Raw genomic sequence first — 20,750 nt, forward strand, 5'->3', positions numbered from 1 at the left:
GGCGTCCGGGGTACGCCAAGCAATGCCCACCTATCTGATTATTATTCCCCTAAATCGCCGCCTATCTGATTATTATTCCCCTAAATCGCCGCCTATCAGCTTAGTTACCATTTTCCCTCCCTCCCCCGCACGTCACAGGGCGCTGTAACTTGCACTTTCGTTCCTCATTTCCCGGCGCATGCGCAAAACACGGCTCTTATAGAGCGTGCTTTGTCTCCTCCCGGGCTGGTTTGTGTGAGCACAGTGCCGCAGAAAACCTTCTTGTAATGCGCCGGGAGTCACTGGAGCGGAAGTCACAGTGATTCCCCATCGTCTGCGCAATAGAGCACTGCGGCACTGTGCTCACACAAACCCGGCCGGGAGGAAACAAAGCGCGGTCTATAAGAGCTGCACTTTGTGCATGCTCCAGGAGGTGAGTAGCGCCCTGTGCGGGGGAGGGAGGAAAAATGGTAACTAGGCTGATAGGCGGCGATTTAGGGGAATAATCAGATTGGCGGGGATTGCTTGGTGTCCCCCGGACGCCAAGCCTGTGGAAAACCAAAAAGATAAAACTACTTTTCTCTGCAATCAGACCTCTACCATGGGCCATGCAGGTATGTATAGATTTACTTTTCTATAACCTGTACAGTATGCCCATAGAAGTGGTCTGCTAACTCCCAGGGGGTGACAGATTCCCTTTAATGAATAGATGTGTAAATAATGAAGTCACTAAATAGCAAATGAGCTTTATGCGGTCCATAGAGTTAATGTAAATCTTAAAACTAAAGATACCAGATATAGTTACTACCAATTACCACTTGACCCATCCCCACATTAAAATAGTAGTTTTGGCAATTTGTGAATATACCTTAACAGTCTAATAAAATTGCATAATTTCCCTATTAGTTTGTGTTACTTTAAGAATATGATCTCTGGGAGTTTATTGACATGGATTTTTCTGGCTGAAAAATCCAATGGCTAAAAACCGCTTCTAAAAAACATGTAATTTTTTATTGGGTTTTGTAAGGAAACACATTTATTTCATCTGTTTTGATGTGGTTTTCCTGCTTGTTTTCTGTTTTTGTAATTAGAATGTAAGATGTAGGATAGGGTGATTTATTTAGTGCATTTCTGCTGTGGAAACATTAGCAAAAAAACACAATAAAAATGATGGCAAAAATGTGTGTTAGCCTAACATGGCACAATGAAAAAATATATTGCCAATGTGTAGATGAATACGAATCTATGGCTCATGTTTGTTTGTTTGATACCTTCCTAAAATTCCTACTTTTTAATCCCTTTTCAGTATATATTATGTCATCCATTGTATGTCCCACATTTCTCAGCTCATACATTACATTTTATCTGGATATGCATTGCTATTTTACATTTTTTACATACTGCCTTACACATGGTATATTTCACCAGTTTAATTAATTAATTCTCCAAGGCTTTAATCCAATGCTAGGATTTATGACTCCTAAAGCCTTGGAGACTTAATTGTCTTATAAGTAAGAAATCACACTTGTCATAATTACTCAACGCTAAATGATTTTACTGTCTAACTGCAGGAAAGCATTAGTTAATGAGCTCAACGAAGCCACATATATTTTTTGATTAGGAATGTACATGTTATGCTCATTGGTATCCTGACAGCATCTAGAACCATGGTCCTGCATCACTAACAGATCAGTGATGAGGAGAACTACTGGAGGAACATCGTTTCGAAGTATTTGGTACAACTTACTTTGGTTTCCAAGAGTTTTTAATTATTTCAATCATTCTGCATTTAATTTTTAAAGACAACCTGGCATTTCTCTTTCCAATCCGTCTAGCTTACCTGCTTCGTTAGCATGCTAGTCAACTCTTCCCGAATGTTCAGGACACTCACAGAAAAAGAGGAATCCAGTTGTTGTGATTTTTATGTACCATATTCTCACTTACTCTATCCGGCACTTCTCTACTCCCGGGTGCCGCCATCACAGGATATCGCCTATATCAGTATCTGGGAATGTTGAGGGATGCAGGAAGAAAGAGAAGTATAGGTACATTGGGTTTAGGGTCTAGTATAGTCCTTGGGAACTGAATAAAGAGGGATCATGGGGTTTGGTATGTGGTCTGTATAAAGTGTGGCTGGTCTGCAGTCAGTATCAAGGAAGGACTGCATTTCTCCAGAGGATCTGGTCTAGGGTCTGTGTTTATTGTAGGGTCGAAACTGGGCTTTATTTAGGGATTCTATTGAGTGTTCTGATGTCTGGTCTGTGGAATGTATTGTTTTAGGAGGTCAATATTCATCTTGGGGTGTAATGAAGAGCAGTTTTGTGGAGTCGGAGTCATTGAGTCAGAGTCGGTGTCCATTTTGGTGGAGTTGAAATCGGGAGTCAGAGTCAGGGAAATAGAGGAGTCGGAGTGGGAGGTTTGGCTTACCGACTCCACAGCCCTGATGAAGAGGTTATATGTACTATAAAGTACAACAGATAGCACATAATCCACTTTGTACCTCACTTTTCTGAATACCATTGATGGCAAAGGTTAAATATATAGCCCTGCACTACATGGTAATGCCAAGTTCTCCAGTGCTGAAGCTGCAATTCATTACTGATTTGGATAGTAGCATAAGGTCCTGATTGGGGATTGTGCCGTTTGGGCTAATAGTACTGCGGACCTATCACCTTAATATGCTGCCCTTCAATGGGAAACTGTAGTGTTTTGACATAGCCATTTTAAAAAGTGCATTCATTTATTGTTATGAAAAAAATGTAAGAGCGAAATAGGGTCTTATCTAATGTAAATAATTGGTACAGAAGTATTAAAACTGCTCGCCTAATAGGGTTGTGTGGGACACAACACCTATAAAGCTTGGAGTCCAGATGCTGCTGCTTCCTAGAGATATGTCAGAGATAGATGCTGGGAAAGGAAGTTGTTCTGCGCTCTCTGGAGTCACGACAAGCCATTAATATGGATAGAAATGTTGGTTTATTGTCTACGCGTTTCAGAGTCCACCGACTCCTTATTCAGGACAACCATACATAAAAAATGTATGGTTGTCCTGAGGAAGGAGTCGGTGGACTCTGAAACGCGTAGACAATAAACCTACATTTTTATCCATATTAACGGTTTGTCGTGACTCCAGAAAGCGCAGAACAACTTCCTTTCCCAGCATCTAACTCATTCATTCATTGTGTCATATTTATATACTGATGATGACATTTAATAATCCAGTAAGAGCAAGAATTGTTCATTTTTATTAACAAAGTAGAAAAGTACAATTCTTTTTTTTTTTTTGCAATAACAATTGTTTTAGTAAATATGTGTTGTGGTAGATCGGCTATCACTGCTGCACATGGAGGTGGATTCAGGAACACTGTCTCTTTAAACATTTTGTTGGTTTATTAAAAAATGACATAAACTAACATAAAGTTAATCAAATCAAACACAGCCCTTCTGGCATAATGGCAAAACAAAGATAACGGCTCGTCTCTACAGATACACTGAACAACACATGATTCCACAGGCTGGCTTTTTATATCCCAGACCACACCCCGGGGTGGAGATATGGTGAACAGCCTCCCACCCACTTTACAGCTGTTCATATAAAACCTAGCCCATTAAAAATGGCTGATTAACCCCTCTCAGCTCTTAGTGTGCTGGAACAAACTTTTAGGTTTCAAATCACTGAAGCTAATAGCCTCAGTGAAACATATCTCCCCTCTAGTACTTTGCCAGTGACTTTGTCATAGTGTAAATCAAGTATATCCGGAATGGCATTCTAACTCATTAAAACTATCCTTCCTGTATAGCAATCAGTGTAAAGAGTAGACTAATGATATTGTGATATTGGCCATGATGCCTGATGCTTCGGAGTCAGCGGCTGACATGCCATTGGTGCAACATGTGCAGGAGTCCAAGAGGTCATTATGATGACCTGTTTGACTGCAAAGGGCCCATAAATTGTTCTTGCACAGGGACCTCTTCTGTCTGTGTCTCCCTCTGATCTGAGTATTGGCAAAAGTGATGGGACATAAAAATCTAGGTTGATCCAGGGGTCAGTTCAAGTATGATGCTGCCAATTTTTTTGCTATGTCACTAACTGGACATTTTAGGAAAAGTTTCATGGTCTTTTACTCAATATGATGAATTATCTGCATTTTGTGGTGTTATATAATTGTCCTGTTTATGTGTACATGGTTTGTATGAAACCTGTGGCCTGTAATATTACAGTATTAATCAATGATATTATTGGCCATACCAAACCCTGGCTTACTCTTGATTATTTTTTACATATATTTTATAAATATATACAAACCCCAGGGAATCTGTAGGTACCCAATTGAAAATAAAGTTGTTTTAATTCATATGTAAAGAAAGATTAAATGCTCCAGGTGTGATCAGATCCCAAGCCTCTTCCCAAGCTTTTACCTCCCTGATTCTATTCCCTGCCCAGCCTCACTTTTCTCTGCTAGACTGACAGCTCACTGGCTATTTACTCAGACAGGGGCTTGGGAAGTGCTCTGATTACACCCAGAGCATTTAAGCCTCATTTGCATATGGATTAAAATAGCATTTTTTAAGTCAGGGAACAACAGATTGCACGAGTAAAGGTATGAGCAACATAAAATAAAGTCCCTTGATAACATTTCTGCAGGGACTCTGATCAGAAATGTGCAGGACACCAGAGTACACCTGCTGCATGAAGCAGACACGGGATTAATAGAAAAGAAAAAAATATCCGCCAACAACTGAGCATGAGCAGAAGGAGAAATCACACAAGACAGCACAGTGCAGAGGTAGTCAGGAAGCTCTCAATGTAGGAACACCGCTGGCCACCAAACGCGGCCACTGGCCTCCAGTTGTTTCCCTAAGGGACCACATAGAGGATCGACACAACTGCTCTGCTTGCCATGTTTGATTAATGTAGGATGTGCAAAGCAGTGAGTGTTGTTTAACATTTACCCTTTTAGCTCAGATAGGTCGGTCTATACTTACTAGTGATGAGCGAACATGCTTGGATAAGGGGTTATCCGAGCACGATCGGGTGCTTGCCAAGTATCTTTGGCATGTTCAAAAACTATGTTCGAGTCCCTGTGGTTGCATGTCTCGCGGCTGTTAGACAGGTGCAACACATGCAAGGATTGCTTGTTTGTTAGGCAATCCCTGCATATGTCGCTGCTGTCTAACAGCTATGAGTCATGCATCCACGGGGACTCGAACATAGTTTTTGAGCATGCTGAAGAAACTCAGTAAGCACCCGATCGAGCTTGGATAACCCGTTATCCGAGTGTCACGGGTGTGTCAGGTGTGACAAACAGTTGCTCTGGATCTGGCTGTAGATGGTCACTGCGCTTGTCATTGCAGACACCTTCTTGATCCTCTCATCTTTGTAGTATAGTTATATCCCTCTTCCTTTAGCAGCGACCTTCATCTTCTGTTGCTGATTGACACACCCTTGCTTGGTAGTTAAAAACTCTCAGTTTCTCCAGATTAAGTCGCCGGTGATAGTTCTGTGTATCTCTGTGCAGGCTTGGAGCACTAGCAGTTGGCTAGTTTCTTCTTTGGTGCCCTTGGAGGACAGTTGGCGTTATCTCTCTGGTGTCTGCTCAAGCTAAGTGTATCCCCTTTGTTTGTTTACCTTTTGTCTTTATTTTGTAGTGGGGTCTGATTAGTGCTCACCCCGTCCCCTCCCTATCAAGGGCCAAGCTCTAGGGACATTCAGGGATTAGGTTCCTGTTCGGCGATAAGTGTGGAACCTATATAGTGAGAATAGGGAAGGCAGGGTGATATTAGATCGGCCTAGGGGTCTCCACTCCCCCTTTCCCTAGTTGTTGGGCTTCCTTCCCCTCTTCCCGTCATTGTGCACTTAGTCTTTCCCTCACCTTGCTTGACACTGAGCATGTTCACTCATCACTAATACTTAACTAATCACTTGGAACCATAAACAGGAGTGGCACCACGACCAACACCCCTTTTTGATGTAGATGTTTGTTGCTGTCTTACATGCTATGATTTTTTTTCTCATGCCAAATTGGTATGAGAAAAAACGCTGATCATTGCCCCATAGAATAATATTGGTACGAGTATTTTCCGATAGAACATCGAATAGCACTTGTTCGAGTTATATGTTCATGCGAGCGGGCCCTAAAGCTGATTATCTGTAATTACAAGGCTAAGTTATGGTGATTAGTATCCAGAACACATCTGATACATCCTTGGTTACTAGGTTGCCACCCAGCAAGGACATGTGAGATACGTCAATTCATAGTTAGGCTTTATTCACATGTGAGTATTTGTATCAGTATTTCACCAGTATTTGTATGGCAAAACCAGGAGCGTCTCCAAAACACGGAGCAGGTGCCAATCTTTCAATTATAGTTTTTCTCCGTAAGTTCCACTTCTGGTTTTGGAATACAAACACTGATGCAAAAAAAATGCAAGTGTTAGAACGTTTCTAACACTGATAAGATGCAACACTCTGCATACTGCAATGTGTTAATGTGTCAAAGCTACGAACATGAATATCATATATATTATATATAAGAAATAATATATATATATATATATATATATATATATATGTGTATACAGGGTGTTCCTAAAGTCTGGACACAGGAGAAAATACATATTTTCAAGAAATTAAATGTATTAAGAACATTTTATTCAGTTGGAACATTAAATAACTTCTTCAATGTGATTTCCTTCATTTGCGATGCAAAGGTTGGTGCGCTTTACAAAATTCTATTATAGTTAATTAAATTAATTAAAATGATAGTTAATGAAAATTTCTATGTGCCCAGACTGACTTTAGGTGTGTGAAAAAAATACTGCAAATTACGAATGCTTTCAAAAATAGAAATGTTAATAGTTTATTATCAATGAACTAAAAGTTAAGTAAATGAAGAAAAGAGGAATCTAAATCAAACCAATATTTGGTGTGATCACCCTTTGCTTTCAAATCAGCATAAATTCTTCTAGGTACACTTACACACATTTTATGAAGCCACTTAGCAGGAGGTTGTGCAAACTAACCACATATCTTCTGTAGATGTAGGCTTGTGCAAATCCTTCTGTCTCTTAAACCCTTCCTGACATCGGACTTACCGGTACGTTCTATTTTTAAGTGCGTTCTCACAATTGGACATACTGGTACACCCCCAGGTGTAGGCTAACTCCAAAATGCGGGTTGGAACCTGGCACCATTACAGCAGGAGGAAATGAATACAGGTTTGTGCATGTTCTTGCCTCTATGATATTAATTTACCTGTTAGTCCATTTTGCTGCCTTATGGTCTGATGGGCTTTATGCTCTTTCAGCAATATATTTATTCTATATACAGGTGCTTCTCACAAAATTAGAATATCATCAAAAAGTTTGTTTATTTCAGTTCTTCAATTCAAAAAGTGAAACTCATATATTATATAGAGTCATTACAAACAGAGTGATCTATTTCAAGTGTTTATTTCTGTTAATGTTGATGGTTATGGCTTACAGCCAATGAAAACACAAAAGTCATTATCTTAGTAAATTAGAATAATTAGCAAAAAACACCTGCAAAGGCTTCCGAAGCGTTTCAAAAGGTCCCTTAGTCTGTTTCAGTAGGCTCCACAATCGTGGGGAAGACTGCTGACTTGACAGATGTCCAGAAGGCAGTCATTGACACACTCCACAAGGAGGGTAAGCCACAAAAGGTCATTGCTAAAGAAGCTGGCTGTTCACAGAGTGCTGTATCCAAGCATATTAATGGAACGTTGAGTGGAAGGAAAAATGTGGTAGAAAAACATGCACAAGCAACCGGGATAACCGCAGCCTTGAAAGGATTGTTAAGAAAAGGCCATTCAAAAATTTGGGGGAGATTCACAAGGATTGGACTGCTGCTGGAGTCATTGCTTCAAGAGCCACCACACACAGACGTATCCATGACATGGGCTACAAGTGTCGCATTCCAATAGACAACGCCAGAAGCGTCTTACCTGGGCCAAGGAGAAAAAGACCTGGACTGTTGCTCAGTGGTCCAAGGTGTTGTTTTCAGATGAAAGTAAATTTTGCATTTCATTTGGAAATCAAGGTCCCAGAGTCTGGAGGAAGAGTGGAGAGTCACACAATCCAAGCCGCTTGAGGTCTAGTGTGAAGTTTCCACAATCAGTGATGGTTTGGGGGGCCATGTCATCTGCTGGTGTAGGTCCACTTTGTTTCATCAAGACCAAAGTCAGCGCAGCCGTCTAGCAGAAAATTTTAGAGCACTTCATGCTTCCCTTCTAACTTCCTAACAAAAAAAATGTTTCAAAAATGATGCTGATGTAGACATCTGCTAAATATTATTTAAATAATTATTTTTAGTTGTATGGCCATTTGTTTTAAGGGCATAAATATTCAAGTTTGGAAATCGTGAATTTTTTACAATTTTCATCAAATTTCCAATTTTTTCATAAATAAACTAAATTGACCTAAATTTACCTGTAATATGAAGTACAATGTGTCACGAAAAAACATTCTCAGAATCACTGGGATATGTTGAAGTTTTCCATAGTTATTACCTCATGAAGTGACACTGGTTTGAATTGAATAATTTGGCCTGGTAAGGAAGGTGAAAATAGGCCTATTAGGGCTCTGTGAGGGCCATGTTATAATTTCCAGGACTTTTTGTTCTTCTTCTGTTCTTCCCCTGCCTTGTTTCTGCAAAAACTGTGTGCAAGTGTACCTTGAAGAATTGATGCTTTGTTTCTGTCTTGAAGGCAAAAGGCAGGCACACCAAATATTGATTTGATTTAGATTTCTCTTTTGTTCATTCATTTGTTTGTAATGGGTAAAAACAAGCTATTAACACAACAATAAAAAACAATAAAGCTACTGGCAGGTGAATTGAATAACAGCTTAGTCTCTTTCAATGACAATTGTTACGATATATATAAGTCAGTTGAAGTTAATACATTGGGAAATATATAAGCTTTTAGCATCTATCAACCTTGACAAGGGTCAGATTTGCTAGATGAGTGGTTCAGTGCATCACCAAATTAACAGGCCTTGCAGGATATACATGGTACGCAGTGGCTAGCAGCTAAACAAAAAGTGGTCCAAGGAATTCAAACGTAGGGCCTACAACAAGGTCTTGGACGCCCAAGGCTCATTGGTTCATGTGGCAAGTGAAAACACAAATGTAAGTAGAATTACTTTGTTTTAATGGAATCTATGCTCAGTGTATTCTGCAGGTCATGCGACGTTATCCTACCTAACTACCATTAATTTTCTCCTTGGGTAACCACCACATATAGATTAATTTATAAAAGTGGTCACATCATAGGAAGTTGTATCTGCTACACAATGCACTTTTTTTTCCATGTCCCTGTATATACTCTGTGTTTGGAAATCTATGATAATGCAGACTGTAGATCATTGCTGCTTTCCCACAATGCCGATCATTTGTCTTAACATGATTTTTTGGCAGCGATATAAATCAGCATGTATCACAATGAGTGATTTACATTGATTATATGCCAGACTTCAGATCATTTCTGTATTATTAAGAGAAATGTCAGAAGACATTCCTGCAGTCACATTCATATTTTAACCAGTCCCACATTTCTGCCATTGTATTTTTTTTTTATCAAATTACGTGTTTCGTATGCAATCTTTTCAGATGTAGTTTTGGAGATTCTCAATGGAAAGCAAGACAGATCTGAAGAGCTTTTATAATTTGTGTTTTAAATAAAATTGGTCACCACCACCAAAAACTATAATTTTTTTAAAAAAAATCTAAACCTAAACTAAACAATAGCGGTCAATTCTTGAAAGGTTTTATGACAAAAAATTGTTTTTAAACTCTTTGAAAAATTTCAACATTCGCGTAGTTGCCTAAAAATTTATCGACTTTTGCCATTTTCACAACAGTTTGAAATAATGGCAGCGGTTCTTACTGCAGAAATGCTGCTCCAGTCTTGCACGGCGCCGATATTAATGAATTGTCCCCCAAAACAATTTTCTCATTTGATACATAAATAAAATGTAAAATGTACATATGGTATTGCAATGTCCACTTTAGTCCGAACTAATACAATATCACGTTATTTTTTTCTGGACAGTAAAAGCCTTATAAAAATGCTGCTTTTTTGTCACGCCTCCCCAAAAAACAAACCAAAAAACCCAAAACATAACTTCTTAGATTATAGTGACAATTTTCTGTTAAAAGATTATGTTGTAAAAGTAGTAAAGCGTAAAAAATCATATAAATTTTGTGTCACTGTAATCTTACTTATCGACTCATAGAATGTTTATTGTACAGTGACGAAAACAAAATCCAAAAAATAACGATGGGATATATTTAGCATAAGTATTAAAAAGAAAATTGTCTTTGTTGCCCATAACACCAATCAAAGCTCAGCTTTAATTTTTTAAATTGATTCGGTGAAATGAAAGTTGTACTGTGATTTGTTGATGGGAGCAACCCAGAAAGTTTTTCTTTGAGACAGTTTTGATAAACTTACCCTAAAGTGGAAAACTGACAGTCAGCTATTAGGCCAGGTTTCAGGCACAATCCATGTCTCTGGCAGAGCTTGGGGCCTGGCTTTCATGGAGAACCATTAACACTCCTGTGATGACGTCACGGGATGCCCATGGGCTGACACAGAGAGCCCTCCCCTTCTGTCACAATCATTAGATGCTGTGGTTGCTATAGATTGCAGCATGTAAGAGGATTACCAGTCAGGATTGGCATAAATCGGATCCCAGCAACAGCAGTAGGACATCTGAAGTATACTGTACTACAGGGTGGGCCATTTATATGGATACGCCTAAATAAAGTGGGAATGGTTGATGATATCAACTTCCTGTTTGTAGCACATTAATATATGGGAGGGGTAAAACTTTTCCAGATGGGTGGTGACCATGGCGGCCATTTTGAAGTCCGCCATTTTGGATCCAACTTTATTTTTTTCAATGGGAAGAGAGTCATGTGACACATCAAACTTATTGAGAATTTCATAAGAAAAGCAATGGTGTGCTTGGTTTTAACGTAACTTTATTCTTTCATTAGTTTTTTACTAGTTTATGACCACTTATAAAATATGTTCAAAGTGCTGCCCATTGTGTTGGATTGTCAATGCAACCCTCTTCTCCCACTCTTGACACACTGATAGCAACACCGCAGAAGAAATGCTAGCACAGGCTTCCAGTATCCATTGTTTCAGATGCTGCACATCTCGTATCTTCACAGCATTGATAATTGCCTTCAGATGACCCCAAAGATAAAAGTCTAAGGGGGTCAGTTCGGGAGACCTTGGTGGTCATTCAACTGGCCCACGACGATCAATCCACTTTCCAGGAAACTGTTCATGTAGGAATGCTCAGAACTGACACCCATAATGTTGTGATGCACCATATTGTTGGAAAAACTCAGGGAACGTGCTATCTTCAGTGCATAAAGATGGCAACACATCATCATGTAGCAATTTCAGATATCCAGTGGCATTGAGGTTTCCATTGATGAAGAATGGCCCCACTATCTTTGTACCCCATATACTACACTATACCATCAGTTTTTGTGTTCCAACAGTCTTGGAGGGATCTATCCACTGTGGGTTAGTGTCAGACCAATAGCGGTGGTTTTGTTTGTTAACTTCACCATTCACAAAAAAGTTTGCCTCATCACTGAACATAATGTTCTGTGTAAACTGCGGGTCCTGTTCCAGTTTTTGTTTTGCCCATTCTGCAAATTGAGTGCGCCGATCTGGGTCATCCTCGTTGAGATGCTGCAGCAGCTGGATTTTGTAAGGGTGCCATTTGTGGGTAGCTAGTATCCACCGAAGGGATGAACGACTGATGCCACTCTCCAGTGACATGCGGCGAGTGCTGCACTGTGGGCTCTTGCTGAATGAAGGTAGGATAGCCACTGATATTTCTTCATTAGTGACAGTTTTCTTGCGTCCACATTTTGGCAAATCCAACACTGAACCTGTTTCACGAAATTTGGCAAGCAGTTTGCTAACTGTAGCATGGGAGATGGGTGGTCTCGTAGGGTGTCTTGCATTGAAATCTTCTGCATTGACCCGGGTACTGCGTTCACCAAATATCAACACAATTTCTATCTGCTCCTCACGTGTTAACCTCTGCGACATGTCAATGGCTGTAAACAAAGAGAAACTTGTAAATAACTCATGAAAGAATAATGTTACGTTAAAACCAAGCACACCATTTGTTTTTCTTCTGAAATTCTCAATAGGTTTGATGTGTCACATGACCCTCTTCCCATTGAAAAAAATAAAGTTGGATCCAAAATGGCCGACTTCAAAATGGCCACCATGGTCATCACCCATCTGGAAAAGTTTTCCCCCTCCCATATACTAATGTGCCACAGACAGGAAGTTGATATCACCAACCATTCCCATTTTATTTCGGTGTATCCATATAAATGGCCCACTTTGTATAGTTGTGACCTGCTGGTAATGGCACAAGCACAGATCTTGCATCATGTCATTCACTGTCCATACCATTAGGTCTTGTTGCTGTAAGAACACCAGGTTTGGACTGAATGATACCCCCATTTGCTTGTCTGAGTGTGGGATGTAAATTCACCTTGAGTTCTGGTTTGGTGTATGAAGTCTAAATGCGAACTATCTAATCATATAGATAATTAGGCACTAAGTGGTGGACGTTTTCATATTGCGATATACAAGAGTACCATGACATCAAGGCCAGGTCTTTATTCTGTTAGTAGGACGGCTCCATATATTTTTTATGTTTTTTTTTTCAGTACACAAGCATGATACACTATGGCTGATGCATTTTGACACCATTTGTCCTGAAACATTGCCATCATGATGTACAACTCTTCCATGATGGAACATCCAGTCATTGCGCTTTAGTAAATGTCGTACTTCTAACATCTTCTCAGTAGAATTCTTGGCTGGTTCTGCCCATCTTTCTGAATAATTGGATGTTATTTGAGAGCTTCTGATGGCCAAATCTGGTATCACGAGTGGTGCTCAGCAACTTATTTTTCTGCAAGGAACACTCATTGCCATCTCATTATAGCAACAGTGATGGTAATTTTGATCACTGTAGATAACTTTATAGATTTGTATGTACGGTATGTACACTGATGAGCGAAAGGGTAACAATGTTTTTTACTCCTTTCTGACGTCGAGCGTAATAATATGTATCGGCGCCCTGGGCCTATTGAACCCGATGCGTATTATTACGCCATGGTGATCACTCCAGCACAGAGGCTGTGCTGGAGTGATCACTACCTGGTGTCAGCTGATACTAACACATGAAACCCGGTATTATGTGCCAGGAGTGGTGCCGCACCGCTCTCGGCACATTAACCCCCCGAAATGCTGCTATCGAAGTCGATTGAAGCTTTTCCAGGGCAAGTATCGGTAAGAACGTGCCTCTTACCTTCTGTCCGGCGTTCCTCGCTTTGTATGTCGGGTCCGGATAGTTGATATGGTGATCCGTTGTCATCATGTGCTCAGTCCACAATCTACCTAGCATGTGTGTACAGGGCTGACAGCCTGCACAGTTTAGGGGATGATCCTGGTTCCTTATGCTGTGCAAGCGATCAGCCTGAAAGTCCCATAGTGGGAAAAAGTGTAAAAGTTAAAAAAAAAAAGTGTAAGAAAGTGAAAAAAATCAAAGAAAAAATTGTAAAAATATAAAAAAAAAATGAAAAAATAATCCCAAAAGATAAAAATATACTGTACCCATAAATAAATATCATTATGAAAAAAAAACAATAAAAGCACACATATTTGGTATCGCCACGTCTGGAACGACTTGACCTATAAAACTAGTTAACCCCATTAGTGAACACGGTAAAATAAAAAACGAAGCAAAAAAACAATGCTTTATCATCATACCGCCAAACAAAAAATGGAATAAAATGCGGTCAAAAAGATGAATGTAAATAAAAATGGTACCGCTGAAAACGTCATCTTGTCCCGCAAAAAATAAGCCACCATACAGCTTCATCAGCTGAAAAATAAAAAAGTTATAGCTCTCAGAATAAAATGATGCAAAAAAAGTTATTTTTTCTATAAAATAGTTTTTTATAAAATAGTTTTTATTGTGTAAAAGCGCCAAAACATAAAATAGATGTAAATGTAGTATCGCTGTAAACGTACTGACCTGAAGAATAAACCTGCCTTATCGATTTTACCACACGTGGAACGGTATAAGAAAAAACAAAAAAACAATTCCTGAATTGTTGGTTTTTGTTTATTCTGCCTCCCAAAACTCACAGTAGAAAGCGATCAAAAAATGTCACGTGCCTGAAAATGGTACAATGAAAAACGTCAGCTTGTCCCGCAAAAAATAAGCCCTTACATGACTCTGTCGCCCGAAATGTGGAAAAATTATAGCTCTCAAAATATGGCAATGCAAAAACTAGTCTTTGAAAAAAAAAAAGGGTTTTTTAGTGTGGGACTGCTGTCAGTCATAAAAACTCGATATAAATCTGGTATCTCTGTAATCACACCGACCTGAAGAATAAAGTCGTCTAATCAGTTATACCGCTCGAGGAACAGCGTAAAAAATAAACGCTAGGGTTAGGGTTGTGCTAGGGTTAGGGTTTTGCTAGGGTTAGGGTTTTGCTAGGGTTAGGGTTGTGCTAGGGTTAGGGTTGCGGTTAGGGTTGTATTAGGGTTGGGATTAGGGTTGTGTTGGGGTTAGGGTTGTGTTAGGGTTAGGGTTTTGCTAGGGTTAGGATTTTGCTAGGGTTAGGGTTGTGCTAGGGTTAGGGTTTTGCTAGGGTTAGGGTTTTGCTAGCGTTAGGGTTGTGCTAGGGTTAGGGTTACGGTTAGGGTTGTATTAGGGTTGGGATTAGGGTTGTGTTGGGGTTAGGGTTGTGTTAGGGTTAGGGTTTTGCTAGGGTTAGGGTTTTGCTAGGGTTAGGGTTGTGCTAGGGTTAGGGTTACGGTTAGAGTTGTATTAGGGTTGGGGTTAGGGTTGTGTTGGGGTTGGGATTTTTTCAAAAGTAAAGAAAAAAATGATGACAATATGGTGACTAGTGTTGAGCGCAAGTGCTCGCTACTTGAGTTTGCATTGCTTGCTCGGATATGCACTGAGTATCGCGGGTGTTCGAGTGACATGCTCGAGTCTCCACCCCATATGTTTCGTAGCTGTTATACAGCCAAAAAACACGCAGGGATTGCCTGCCATGCACGGGCAATCCCCGCATGTTTTTTTTGGGGGTGTCTAACAACCATGAAACATGCGGGGCGGGGACTCGACCATGTCACTCGAGCACCCGCGATACTTGGTGCATACCCAAGTACCCGATGCAAACTCAAGTAGCGAGCACTTGTTCTCAAGACTAATAACAAATTATTCAATATGATGACCTAATGTTATCAAATTCTGTGTCGTACCTGTGGGTTCAAAATGTTTACTATACCCCTTGATAAAATTCTTGAGGGGTGTAGTTTCCAAAATGGGGTCACTTGTGGGGGGTTTCCACTGTTTAGGCGCATCAGGGGCTCTCCAAACGCGACACGGCATCCCCTCTCGATTCCAGCCAATTTTATGTTCAAAAAGTCACACAGTGCTCCTTCCCTTCTGAACCCCGCCGTGTGCCCAAACAGTGTTTTTTCCTCACATATGGGGTATCGATGTACTCAGGAGAAATTGCACAACAAATTGCATGGTGCAATTTCTCCTGTTATCCTTATTAAAATTCTAAATTTGGGACTGAAAATCATTTTTGTGGGAAAAATGTGAAAATTGTATTTTTACGGCTGAATGTTATAAACTTCTGTGAGCACCTGGGGGTTCAAGGTGCTCACTACACATTTAGATAAGTTCCCTGAGGGGTCTAGTTTCCAAAAGGGTATCACTTGTGGTGGTTCCACTGTTTAGGCACATCAAGGGCTCCCCAAACACAACATGGAGTCCTCTAATTATTCAAGCTAATTTTGCATTCAAAAAGTCAAATGGCGCTCCTTCTCTTCCGAACTCTGCAGTGTGCCCAAACAGTGGTTTTCCCCCACATATGGGGTATTGTTGTGCTCAGGAGAAATTGCACAACAAATTTTGGGGTCCATTTTTTCCTGTTACCGTTGCGAAAATAAAAAATATTGGGTCTAAAGGAACATTTTTGTGAAAAAAAGTAAAATGTTCATTTTTTTCTTCCACATTAGAAAAATTCCTGTGAAGCACATGAAGGGTTAATAAACTTCTTAAATGTGGTTTTAAGCACTTTGAGGGGTGCAGTTTTTAGAATAATGTCACTTTTGGGTATTTTCTGTCATATATACCACTCAAAGTCACTTCAAATGTGATGTGATCCCTAAAAAAATGGTTTTGTAAATTTTGTTGGAAAAATGAGAATCGCTGGTCAACTTTTAACCGTTATAACTCCCTTACCAAAAAAAAATTTTGGTTCCAAAGTTGTGCTGATGTAAAGTAGACATGTGGGAAATGTTATTTATGAACTATTTTGTGTGACATATCTCTCTGATGTAAGGGCATAAAAATAAAAATTTTGAAAATTGCTACATTTTTGCCAAATTTCCAATTTTTTAACAAATAAACGCAAGTCATAGCGAATAAATTTTACACTATCATTAAGTATAGTATGTTACAAAAAACAATCTTAGAATCAGTCGGATCCGTTGAAGCGTTCCAGAGTTATTACCTCAGAAAGCGACGATGATCAGAATTGTAAAAATTGGCCTGGTCATTAACGTGCAAGCCACCTTTGGGGGTAAAGGGGTTAACTTTTGACTTTCAGGCTCCATTTTTCAACAGCCACTACTACTTCGGTCGTGAGACTATCATAATTTTACAGACAATCATCTTGGCTATTTCATACATAATTTTGACTTGCAACTATTTAGCATATGATTAATTATGCAGATTCTTGTCATGTCACTGCATTGTTACTGTTTTGCTCCTGCTATATGGAAAAATCTTTTTGTCCTTGTATACTACAAAACACTGCCTGTTCTCACATTCCCTAATAGCTCAGTGTGTTATTAGGTTGGTTTCCAAGTGAAAGGTCACTGGTTCGAATCAATGAGCAACCATGAAGATTTCCCAAGGAAAGAGAAAGCAAATCTATAGTAGTCTCTCGGCCAAGAAAATTGCCAAAGTGTATCATGTGAGTGCCATGACAGTTAGAAAAATACAAAATGCAGTTCATCCATCCATTCAAAAGCCAAGAGGTGGATGTTCAGGCAAAATATCAGAGTCAACAAGTCTGCTCAACACAAGGTCGATCAGTTCTGGCATGACAAACACAGGCGTGAGATCACAGGCGTCCATGCAAGCACCATGCGACGTACGTTATACAAGTCTGGAATGGTGACTTGAAAAAAGGTGAAGAAGCCTCAACTTCAATATCGTCATAAGAAGCATTGGCTCAAGTTTGCAAAAAAGTATGAAAAGTGGACAGTAGAAGATTGGAAATGGATGATTTGGAGCTATGAGATGAAAATCAATAGACTAGGCTCTGATGTGTGCAAATGAGTCTGGAAAAAGGGGGAAAAAAAAACAGATCAAGAAAATGAAGGAACTGTCAAGTTCGGTGGAGGAAGCCTCATGATATGGAGTTGTTTCACAGCCAAAGGTGTTGGATACTTGACCATGATCAATCCTAGTCTCAATGCTGAACTATATTTGAATATCCTACTAGACAAGTTACTTCGTACACTCGAGTACTATGGGTATGAAAAGGACAACGACCCAAAGCATACGTCGAGATTGGCAAAGAAATGGTTCAATGACAATGAAGTAGAGGTGGTGGTTTGGCCACTACAGTCCCCACACCTCAACCCAATTGAACACTTGTGGGTAGAGTTGAAGAAAAAACTGGATACATACAAGTGAGTTGACCAATAAACACCAACTTTGGGAACATGTAAAAAAGACCTGGGATCAGATTTCAGTCGAGACATGTTTGAATCTGATCGAGAGCATGCCCAGAAGGATTCAGGCAGTGTTGAAAGCCAAAAGTGGATTTACAAAATATTAACAAAATAATAAAAATTTTAATTTTTAGGAGCAAAACAGTAACAATGCAGTGACATGACAAGAATCTGCAGAATTATCATATGCTAAATAGTTGTAAGTCATATTTATGTATGAGACAGCCAAGGTGATTGTCTATAAAATTATGGTAGTCTCACTTCGAAGTAGTAGTGGATGGTGAGATATGGAGCCTGAAAGTGAAAAGTTCACAACATTGTTACCCTTTTGCTCAGTGTATATGGCCAATTTTCTTGAATTGACCACAGCACCATTTTTTCCTGTGGTCAGTTGGACAGTTTTTCGAGCCCCTTGACGCTGATTGCATGAAGAAGTTGTCATCCAGTGGGGTAGACCTGGTTTTAGTTGTCTTTATGGTGTTCTAACCCCTATGCCTTTCTCCTGGATCTTTTACTTTTTTCAGAGTCCTGGGTCTTTTATATCAGACAGATGGAGAAACCTTCACTTACAGATTTAAAGGGGCTATCTGGGATCACTAAAAAACAGGCCAATTGAGCGAATGTCATAAAATAAACAGTACTTACCTGTTATGATGTCTTTCTGTGGCATACACCTTCCCATACCTCCATAATGTATATGGTGACCATACCTGACTTACAGTATCTATAACATGGTCTTATATAAAACTTTTTTATATACATTTTCCATTGTAAACTTCTAAAAATTGCTCATATCATGTAACAATTACATAATAACTAATAATGGGCTTAGTAATGACTATAATAAGCTGCTATCTGAGTACAGTATATCCATTAGCTTTTCTTATGTTCCACTGTTTCTGCTAGCATTTTGCACTACATTTTTCAGATACTGTATTTAACAAACTTAATGTATATTGTTTTTTTTTTGTTTTTTTTTTACTAGATTAAAATCTTTTCAGAGACCGGAAAGAAGCAGAATTGTTCACCAGAACGAAACCCAGCGGAAAAGTGAAAGCCCTTCCCTCAACCTCCAGGAATCCATTTAAGAATGACGACAAAATCCAAATGTCTTTAGCTCTTTGTTTTGTTGAAATCTCTTTCAGGGTTCATGTACACGACACTATTACCACCGTGAACAACCTACAAGTTGCATTGGACTGTAATACAGAAACCATAGAGGTGTATTGATCCTTTTTGTTCTGCAGTTGTATTAGTTTTGAATCCAATAAAAATGGAGGCATACGTCATCAGATTCTGTGTAATGGAGAATATCTCCATAGTATGGTGCGGCCTCTTCTTACTTTAAAGTCACATAGATTCTATTCATACAATATAGATTCATTCATTCAAACATTGTGGTCACAGCTCTGCCCACATGCCTTAAACAACTGTTAGCTGAGGAAGCTACCTCTACCAACATCTTCATACATATGCATGCTCGGCTCATACGAGCATGCATATGTTCTGAATAGTGATAGTTTAGTAAAGCTGGCCATAATCATGAGATCTCAGCATACAAGTATTCCAATTTCCTAATGCATGTGAGTTGAGTTAATTTGGGTGTATCGATTCATGGGACTTCTGTCCATCAGACAAGTCAGTGCACTGTGACCACTGGACGGGAGGCTCACAAATCTCTTACTTTCCGGGAACTTGGCGTGGCTTTTGATTAGCTGAGCTGGTGCGACACCATAATTGCAGCATAATGCATAGATGATGACGTGCCATCCCGGCTAGTCAAAACCTGCCTCTGGGATTCCGGAAGGTATTTGATTTGTGAGCCTCCCACCCAGCAGTCACGCTGTACTGACCTATTCGATGGCCAGTGTCCCTGTACATGTGTTTTCAAAGGAGAGAGAGGAGAAAGCCACTGCCAGACTCCAACGCTATCCTGTCCCTCAATATCTTTTATCGGGAGAGTGGGGAAGTTCCAATACATATCAGATGGTTGTCTGGTACTTCCAAAATTGGCGGGTTTTGCTGACTTTCATCTAATGTCTACTTAAACCTGAAGACACCTCTTGCAGCGGATCAGCTCCCTGAAGAACAAGATGCACTCCACATGACACAGATCTAGCTTCATATATTCTATGTAAATCTGTGACAAAAACCTTCCCATTCCTCTGTTTAAAGGGAACCTGTCACATCCTTTTTTGCTACTAAACTGCCCCCTATGTCTTGTTAGTGATGCACATCAGCTTTCCGGGCATACGTACTGAATCTGGGTGTACATCCCAGCTTCATTGCATATGTGTGCATGCTCCGGAGCCGCTGAGAGTCACTATGATGCGCGTGTCCACCAGCCACTGATTCTCAGCAGCTCCGGAAAGGAGTGCTAATACGATAGACGTGAAGAATTCTAAAACCTATTTCACTGACCGTGATTGGAAAGCTAGAGATCCCGAGCCCTATGACTGAAACAGAAGTTATGTGGGGCAATCATCAAAGTATAAAAAGTGTTTTTTTGCGATAAATACTGGGACGTTTTGCGTCAGAAAAACATGTTAGTGATGTTAATGTGCATCACTAAGAAGACATTGGGGGCAGTTTAATAGCAGAGAAGGACGTGACAGGTTCCCTTTAAGATCGGAGCTAGATTGAAGTACAGTACTGGTGCATTGATTTTTTTTTTATTACAACACTATACAACTTTTTCACTCTTCATAGACTTTAATTGCCACTTTACAAAGTAGATAAAAGTAACCCATAGCAAAACGCAACGCTATGTTCACGTAAAATGTTGCATAGGTTCATATTGTCTGTGTAATACGGATGATAAATTGTACTATGTGTGTGTATATACAGTACAGACCCAAAGTTTGGACACACCTCATTTAAAGATTTTTCTGTATTTTCATGACTATGAAAATTGTACATTCA

At 39.7% G+C, this 20,750-nt stretch overlaps 1 protein-coding gene across 2 annotated transcripts in view; it reads left to right on the plus strand.

Annotated features, from left to right (window-relative positions):
• The window catches only part of CTPS2 (CTP synthase 2), a 235,292-nt gene extending 216,172 nt beyond the window's left edge, over window positions 1-19,120 (plus strand). For both annotated transcript variants that reach the window (XM_073668039.1, XM_073668038.1), the window contains one exon: window positions 18,814-19,120. The gene's annotated coding sequence lies outside the window, so the exon portion shown is untranslated. The remainder of the gene's footprint in view (window positions 1-18,813) is intronic.
• Window positions 19,121-20,750: the final 1,630 nt, after the last annotated feature.

The sequence above is a fragment of the Phyllobates terribilis genome, unplaced genomic scaffold, assembly GCF_046119375.1.
Source record: "Phyllobates terribilis strain yellow unplaced genomic scaffold, ASM4611937v1 Scaffold_2__4_contigs__length_985480577, whole genome shotgun sequence".
Classification (NCBI taxonomy): domain Eukaryota; kingdom Metazoa; phylum Chordata; class Amphibia; order Anura; family Dendrobatidae; genus Phyllobates; species Phyllobates terribilis.